This window comes from Cynocephalus volans, chromosome X (assembly GCF_027409185.1).
Source record: "Cynocephalus volans isolate mCynVol1 chromosome X, mCynVol1.pri, whole genome shotgun sequence".
NCBI lineage: Eukaryota > Metazoa > Chordata > Mammalia > Dermoptera > Cynocephalidae > Cynocephalus > Cynocephalus volans.
Genome location: NC_084478.1, coordinates 45,926,668 through 45,936,109, shown reverse-complemented (window position 1 = coordinate 45,936,109; position 9,442 = coordinate 45,926,668). Strand labels below are relative to the sequence as shown.

Below are 9,442 nucleotides of genomic sequence, written 5' to 3'. Positions count from 1 at the left end.
TAACACCAGAAGACTCACGTTCAAGGATTACACCAACAGTAGGTCAGCCCTTGTGGATGCAGTCTTCAGGCTGGTCCCCATAGATATAGGCTCTAGGCCCATCCTCATGGACCTGGACTTCAGGGCCATCTCCACAGACCCAATCAACTAGTTCATCCCAGTAAATCCATGCTTCTGGCCCATCAATGCAGGCACAGACACCAGGCCCACCCACCTGCTGACCTGGGTACCAGGCCACCATGCCCAAAGATTTCAGTAGCAAGCCTTCTGTTTTAGTCTGTTTTGTGTTGCTATAACAGAAATACCTGAGACTGGGTAATTTATAAGGAAAAGAGGTTTATTTTGCTTACAGTTCTGGGACAGCTGCATCTGGCATGGGCTTCAGGCTGCTTCTAATCATGGCAGAAAGTGGCAGGAAGTCAGTGGGTAGAAGCAGATCATATGGCGAGAGAGGAAGCGAGAGAGAGAGAGAGAAAGAGAGAGAGAGAGAGAGAGAGAGGAGGTGCCAGGGTCCTATAAAAAACAAGCTCTCACAGCAGCTAATAGAGCAATAACTCATTCATTACTCCCCCCTCCCTTAGGGAGAGCATTAATCCATTCAAGAGGGATCCACCCCCATGACTCAATCAGTTTCCGACACTGCCACATTGGGGATCAAATTTCCACATGGGTTTTGGAGGGGACAACACATCCAAACTCCATCACCTTCCTTCAGATTGTGCCAGACAGGCTGCTGAGAATCTCTCTGAGAGCTGACTGGTGAAGGGATCGCCCAGATAAACCTAGTCTGCAAAGACTAGAATAAGTTCCTACTTCTTCAAAAGAGAAGACATCAAAGTAAGTCACAAAGATACATTAAAAAAAAAAGGACATACAATACTACCAAAATAGCACAATAGCCTTATAATAGCTTGCCACAAAGAAAAGGAAATATATGAACTGTGTGACAAGGAATTCAAGATATTCGGAGCAAACTTCATGAAGATAGAGAATTGGTTCAATAAAATCAAGAAAACAATATATGATCAAAATGGGAAATTTAACAGAGATATGAAACTGATATAAAAAACAAAAACAAAAATTTAGGAGCTAAAAAATACAATGAATAAAATGAAACATATAATGAAAGTATCAATAGCAGAATTGATAAGAAAATAACAATCTTTGACCTCAAAGACAGGTTATTTGAAAACACACAGAGGAGAAAAAATAAGTAAAAAGAAAAAAAAAAAAAGAAGAATAAAAGTTTACAGGATCTAGGTAACAGCACAAATGAGCAAATATTCAAGTTATAGGAATTTGCGAAGGAGAAGAGAAAGGTAAAGGGGTAAAAAGATTGTTAAAAGAAATAAAAACAGAAATCTGTCCAAATTTGGAGAAAGACACAAATATTTAGGAATGGGAAGGTCAAAACCTTCTAAAAAGATTCAGTCCAAAGAAGAGTACACTAAGGCATATTATAATTAATCTGTTAGTGTTCAAGAGCAAAGAAAGAATCTTGAAAACAGCAAGAAAAAAGAAGCTAATAACAGATAAGGGAGTTTCAATATGGCTAGCAGTAGATTTTTCAGCAAAGCCCTTACAGGCCAGGAGAGAGTGGCATGATATATTAGAAGTGCTAAGGAAAAATACTGCCAACCAAGAGTACTCTCCCTGGCAAAGCTGTTCTTCAGAAATGAAGGAAAGATAGACTTTCCAGGACAAAAAATAAATATATAAATAAAAGCTGAGGGAGTTCATTATCACTAGACCTGTCTTACAGGAAATGCTAATAGGAGTTCTTTGAGCTAAAAGAAAGGACTCTAATTAGTAACACAGAAACATATGAAAGTGTAAATCTCACTAGTAAAAGTAAGTACACAGTCAAATTCAGAGTACTTTAATACTGTAATGGTGGTGTGTAAATCACTTGTATCCTTAGTATGTAAGTTAGAAGACAAACTTATGAGACAATCATAGCTACAATAATTTTTTAAGGAATACAAAACATAAAAAGATGCAAATTGTGCTATCAAAAATTTAAATTGCAGGGGCAGGGATTTTTTATGCTATCAAAGCTAAGTTGTTATCAGCTTAAAATAACCTGTTATCACTGTAAGATTTCTTTTGTAAGCCTCATGGTAACCACAAAGCAAAAACCTATAGTAGATACACAAAAGATAAAAAGCAAGGAATCAAGGAATAATACTAGAGAAAATCACTTAATCACAAAGGAAGACAGAAATAAAGGAAGAAAGAAACAAAGGATCTACAAAGCAGTCAGAAAGCAATAAACAAAACGGCAGTAGTACATTCTGATATATCAATAATTACCTTGAATGCAAATGGAGAGTGGTTGAATGGATAAAAAACAAGACCCAACTACATTGTATGCCACTTAATGACATAGATATATTCAGAGAAATGCATTGTCAAGCAGTTTCATCATTGTGCAAACATCATAGAGTACTTACACAAATCTTGATGGTGTAGCTTACTATATCCCTAGGCTATATGGTATAGTATAATTGTTCCTAGGCTACAAACCTGTGCAGTATGTTACTGTACTAAACACAGTAGGGAGTTGTAACATGTTGGTAAGTATTTGCATATCTAAATATAGGAAAAGAACAGGAAAAATATGGTATAAAATATTTTGAAAAAGGTACACCTATACAGGACACTTACCACAAACAGACCTTGCAGGACTGGAAGTTCCATAAGTGAGTCAATGAGTGAGTGATGAGTGAATATGAAGGCCTAGGACATTATTCTAAACTACCATAGACTTTATGAACACTGTACACTTAAGCTACACAAAATATGCAAAACATAAGGTAACTATGCTATGCCGTTATGATGACTATGACATCACTAGCCCATAGGAATTTTCCAGCTCCATTATAATCTTATGAGACCTGTTGTATATATGGTCTCTGGTTGACTGAATTGTCATTATGTGACACAAAACTATATGCTGCCCACAAGAGACTCACTTCTCCTGTAATGACACATATATACTGAAAGTGATGAGATGGAAAAAGGTATCTCATGCAAATGGAAACCAAAAAAGAGCAGAAATAACTACACTTATACCATGTAAAATAGATATAAATTCAAAAACTGTCTCTAAAGACAAGGAGTGTGATAATATAGTGATAAAAGGGGTCAATTCATCAAGAGGATATAACAATTATAAATATATATGCACTCAACATCAGAACACCTAAATATATGAAACAAATATTAGTAGATCGAAGGGAGAGATGGACTATATAATACAACTAGGGGACTTCCATACCCCACTTTCAGCAATGGACAGATCATCTAGACAGAAATTCAATAAGGAAACTTTAGACTTGAAATACATTTCAGATCAAATGGATCTAACGGACATACACTGTACATTCCATCCAACAGCAGCAAAATACACATTCTTTTCCATTGTACATGGAACATTTTCCAAGATAGTTCAAATGATAGGCCAAAACACATATCTTAAAAAATTTAGGAACATTAAAATCATATCAAATATCTTTTCTGACCTCTATGGTAAAAAACAAGAAATCAATAACAGAAGGAATTTTGGAAAGTTCACAAGTACATGAAAATTAAATAACATGCTCCTGGACAACCAACGGTCAATGAAAAATTGAAATGGAAATTTTAAAATGTCTTGAGATAAATTCAAGCTCAGCCTCTTATTAGCTCTGGGAAGTTAGGAAATGAACGTAATCTCTCTGATTTTACTGAGACCATCTAGAAAATGGATTTAACAGTAGCACCACCTCTTCTGTTGGGAGGCAGAAATGAGGCTACCTACGTAAATATTTTAACCTGGTTCCTGATACATAGTGAGCTCTCAAGAAGTGCCAACTATTTCAGTTAGTGAATGCAAGTAGTGATTCTGTAAAATCCTCAACTAGTACATGTCTTTTTTCTGATATAAAGAGCTGCCATTTAGGCTGCTCTAATTATTATTATTACTTTTTTTTTTTTGGATTACCTTTACCTATAGATTTCTTACAGATTTAACTCCACAGTGGAAATAACTTTTTCCCCAGATTTAAAACGATGTTTTAAAACCAGTCCCTTAGATGTCTACTGTGTAAACCACACTACTAAAAAATACCTTCAAGTGCATCTTCTGTCTCCAGGCGAAAACACTACAAAATATGTAAACAAATGACTAACCTCTTTATTTGCTAAAATCTACTCTCTTAAACATGTTGAGTGATTGTTCAAACTTTCCCTCTCCCTCAGGTAACATGTCTCATTGTTAGGAAGAGGGATTTCCTTAACACATTATTTTCATAGCATAATTTCCCCAGATGATTGTCATTATGATGATGCTTTAGATTTGTTTAGAATGAAGACTAGCTGGACTACATCTGTCCTCATAGTTTATAAAAACTACTGCATTTCCATTTGTGAGAATTTGTTGAGTGACTGTGTAGCATTACCTCTTCAATAAAGATAAAGCAGAGAGTGATAAAGGAAAACATTCTCCAGCTACACTCTTGATTTAATTGGTTATTAAAATGATTTCACATTGAATTTGTATTTTAGTGTTAGAAAATTGGCAAAATGATAATTAACATTTGGCTTAACTGGGCCAAGTCCATGTCTTATTTAACTTTGATTCCCTAGCATCAACTCATTTATTAAGAACAGATGATTGTTGAATTGAATTAAGCAGCCAAACAGCAGAAAAATGGAAGTTGTAGTTAATAAGATGGTCCAGACTGAAACACCGTTCTCATTGAAAAGCTTTCTTGTCATTTACTAGCATAATATAATCATTTATTAAAATGATTGAATGTTTTCCATACTGAGAAAATTATAGTTTTGTAATATGTTGATGTCTGCCTGTGAATAAAATAGGCATGCTATCAAATTCATTGGAGGTGTCATGAGAATTGATACCTGAGACTAGCTGTGGGAACACATTTAAATTAAAAAATCTGCAAGAGTTCACAGCTAGATATTGCCTTCTGGCCACTATTGTTTGGGAATAATGCAATTTCAATATACAGAACCACATCATATATTTTAGGACTGCAGAGAAGCTTGACAGGTCCTCTATTGAAACTAAGGAGGAATGCACTGCAAGTTGGTGCTCAGACAAATATGAATAATGAGATAGAAAATGTTGATGATCTCAATTGGAGGAAAGAGTTGGAAGTGTAAGATAGTGCCCATTCAGCATATTACTCATCACATATATATTTAATGATCCTGGCCTTTATTAATAAAATGCTGTGTAACATATATGTCTTATTTTTTTCCCAAAGTCGAATCCCTGAATTTTGAGAAATTTTAGCATGTTTTCGTGAGAGAAAGAGAAGCCGTCTCATTTGCAAAAATGTGCAGTCACTGACTGCTTTTTATCAAAGGGTTTATTACTGACCAAAACTCAGCAATCTAGTCTGGAAAATCAAAAGGAAGAACTCTGCTTCTGATGAGATGATATATAACATTGCCATGGATCCATTTTTTTCACTGAACACCTATTACTGTTTTGTGGCACTGGCTGATACTGAACATAGTCTAATAAAGGCTTGTCTAAAGAATTAAAAACCTATAAATTATGAAGGAAACATGCTTCCAGATGAGAAGGTGTGGCTGTGGTAACTACATTCACTTCTTTGTATTTTCATCCAGGCAATTGTTTTTATTTTCTCCTTTTCACCCTTTCATTCTTTTTCCTTTCAGCAGACTCTATACCAGGGAAAAAGAGAAAAATGTAATTTATTACCCTAGAGGAGATATTTATTCCACTAGTAATAATTGCAATAGAGTCTGATAAAGGTGTAGTGATAATAAGATATATTAGCTGTGGTTCTCTTTGTAGCAAATAACAAAAATCAAACCAAAGTTGGATACCTGAATCCCAAGGGGAGAAATAAAACCAGGCTCAGAAAAGATCTAGAAAGCAACTATATCATTTACAATAATGCAATAACTAAACTGCTTTGAACAAAAGATGTATTCCTAAGGAAAAATTCAGAATCTACTCTGGAGATTCAAAATGAACTCTGCTGCTGGTAGAATGAATGCATATGTAAATAAACATGAACTATATATACACAGAAAAATTAAATACATATATATATTAAACTACTTTGTTCTAAGGAATATACAAAAGCCTAGCACTGGTGACCCCAGGAATTCATGCTGGTGTCTATGTTATTACTGTGGCACAGGCTGAGCTTGCCAGCTTCCAGGGCCCCCTTCTGGCTACCTAGAATCAACAGACATTAATATTTACATATTTGAAAAAAGTTTTCAGGTAAAGCTGAGGACCCCTTTTTTTTAATACCTGACCAATCCCATTCCCTTCATTTATCCCCCAGAGGTACCAAGTTTTATACTTCTACCACCCACCACACATCTGTCACAATGTATATAAGAGAAGGACTAATGTTGTGTTCGCCAGAGGTCCACGGAACACCTTTCCCCTCCATCCGTGGAGATCTTAGCTGCATGTGGACGGGGCGGGGGTGGGTGGAGAGACACCCCTGGATACCCGTTTTAAACCTGCATGGGGATTTGCCCTTATCCTTAAAAGGTGAGAGTTTTGCACACGCGAATCAGCTGGACACCTATATTTCTTTGAGAACCAAATAACTTTATTGGGCACAAGGGCAACACAGGAAGGAAAAGCTTAAGTGAATGTCTGGAAAGGGCAACATGCACGCCCGGCCTGGTTACCTGGGGAAGGCACCCCGTGGCCGTGGGGACAGTCTCATCTCAGTCCTCCTTGTCACCGTCGCCACCCAGGGTGAGCTTGTCAAAGAGGTACCCTGCCATGCCGGCCTCCGGGGCCCCCATCTTGTGCAGGATGGTGAGGTGGCCCCCCAGCTCCTTGACGACCTTGACCTGCTCGTGCAGGTAGTGGCTCTCCAGGAAGTTGCAGAGGTGTGCGTCGGCCTTGTCGGTGGCCAGGTGGTGCAGGTCCAGGAGGCTCTGGTTGACGCACTTCTCCAGGTGGAAGGCGGACTCCATGGCCCTGAGGCCGCTCTCCCAGTCGTCGCGGTCGGGCTTCTTGATGTCGCGCAGGCAGATGCGGCCTCCGCGCTGGTTCTGCAGCCTCATGAGCTGCTCTGCTTGCTCGCGCTTCTCGTGCGACCGGCGCAGGAAATAGCGGGCGAAGTGCATGAGGGCCACGTCGTCGCGGTCGAAGTAGAAGGCCATGGACAGGTAGACGTAGGAGGCGTAGAGCTCCAGGTTGATCTGGCTGTCGACGGCGGCCTCGCAGTCCGGGTGGTAGTTCTGGCGCACCTGTGAGAGCACGGCGGCCATGGCGGGCGGAGGCAGCGCTGGCAGAACCGCGAAGGGGCCGCCGGCGCGTGAAAGGCTGAGCGGGCGGCGGTGGCGGCGGCCTCGAGGTGCTCCCAACATGGACGTTAGGCAGCGGGTCTGTGACGGGACCGGAAGTGGATGGTGGCTACCGTCACGTGACATGGGGTGGGGGGAGCCATATCTGTCGGGAGTCAGGTGTCAGAGGGACTGAGTCCAGCAGGTCAGAGGGACCGGGGACAGCAGGTCAGGGGGGTGAGGAGTGGAGATCAGACAGTCGTGGGGATGGGGGTCAGTGGGTCAGAGGGTGGAGGGCAGTGGGGAGGAGGGGGTCAGGGATGCGGCGCTCCCAGCGTCGGCGGCGTTGGGCAGCAGGTCTGCCACAGGACCGGAAGTCGATGGTGGAGTCTGTTACAGGGAAGGGGCCGATCTGGTGCGGGGGTCAGGGGTCGGGGGTCAGCTGGTCAGAAGGGCCAGCGGGTCAGGGGGCCAGGCGAGCAAAGTGCAGTCGGCCACAGGGGGTGGGGACGGTAGTCAGCGGGTCAGGGGTACGGGCATAAGGTGAAAACTCGAGGAAGTCAGAGGGGAGGGGTGTCATGAGTGCTGAGGTACATCCGCAAGGTAGGCGACTCTGCACCGACCATCTGACCTACATAATATTTTTTAAAGTTTTTTATGAATGTAAGTGCAACTTTTTTAAATCACCTGGATTTCTTAAAGCAACTTATTTGAATATTGTTTAAATGTGATTGTTTCATTAAATGTGCTGTTTGTGATGTAATTAGTTGTATTTTTCATATCACAAAACTTTATTTGAATGGCAGCAATTCCCAGTGGCTTCAGTATCCATACTAATGACAGTTGTGATGACCTCCTCACTTAGTGTCTATACCTTATTAACTCCAGCGACCTAAGCTTTTCTCCTCTACTCCTGATCAAGTTCACACTTCTCCGACAGTAGAGCACCACCTCCAAAATTTCAAAGGTGAATCTTTCCACTTTTCCATCTTTCACTCTTTTGAACTTGTTCTTCACTGCTTTTCACTCTCTCTAGTCTCTCAGTCTTTCAGCACAATTCTGTAAACACGTTCTTCCTGTCCTGCTTGGATCCCCAAATGGACAGTTTCAATGATCTCTTCAGTAACATCCTAGATGTGCTCATCCTCTTCACCTAGATTGTGAATTCCCTCTTTTTGGGCAAAAAAAACTTTCCTCTTTTTCTTTCTCTGGAAGAAAACAAAAGCTTTAGGTGACTTCTTAGAGAAAGCACTGTTAACCATGCAGATGTTTTCATCCTGTCCAACCTCGTTCTGACTTTTACTGCCACTCATCAAGCCTTTTATTTTTTAATCCGTTAATGATGTTCTGTGGCATGAGCCATATAAGCTATACAAAATTCATCTCTTCCTCAATTCTCAGCAAACCATTCTTTCACAATCATTCATTCGCTCAACTTTCCTACCACAGATCTAAAATTTCATTTCATTCATTAATTAATTTAACAAATATCTATTGATTACCTAATATGGCCCAAAAACTAATATAAGATTTAGAGATATACCAGTAAAAAAGAGAGACAAAAATCCTTGTTCTCATAGGGTTTGTATTCTAGTGGAGAGGTAGACCAAAACCAAAACAAACTGCCATCTTTTCCCCCGTACTGTCTCAAGTAAATACATACAAGGTGTTACACATGTATATGGAAATAAAAAAGACAAAATATATTCTTGGAATTCAAAGATCTCATAGTGAAAGTCATAGACCAACCAAACTAGGTATTATAATTGAGGTATTTATAATTAATTTATTTGTGCATTAATCTAATGACCACCTATGTGCTCCAGTTTTGTGTCACTCACTGTATTTGATTCTGGAAATACTTAGGAGAATCAAACATAGTCTCTGTTCTTAAAATACAAGATAGAATGACAGAATATAATAAGTGCCCTAAGATGGTTTTAAAGTTATGGATAAAATGCCTACTTTTATTTAAACGTTTATTTTTTAAGGAGAGGGACACCTTGTTTCTCTTTTTTTTTTTTTTTATCTTTCTAATGTTATTTTATAGTCAGTTTTTATGAAGAAAATAAAGGATCAAATATCAAACTGTCGCTGTGTAAACTTATCTAGGAAGTTTTAGAGGCATTTAATTGTTGATTCT

At 39.4% G+C, this 9,442-nt stretch overlaps 1 pseudogene; it reads right to left on the bottom strand.

Moving 5' to 3' along the window:
• Positions 1 to 6,772: 6,772 nt before the first annotated feature.
• LOC134367166 (ferritin heavy chain-like) lies at positions 6,773 to 7,284 on the bottom strand (annotated as a pseudogene).
• Positions 7,285 to 9,442: the final 2,158 nt, after the last annotated feature.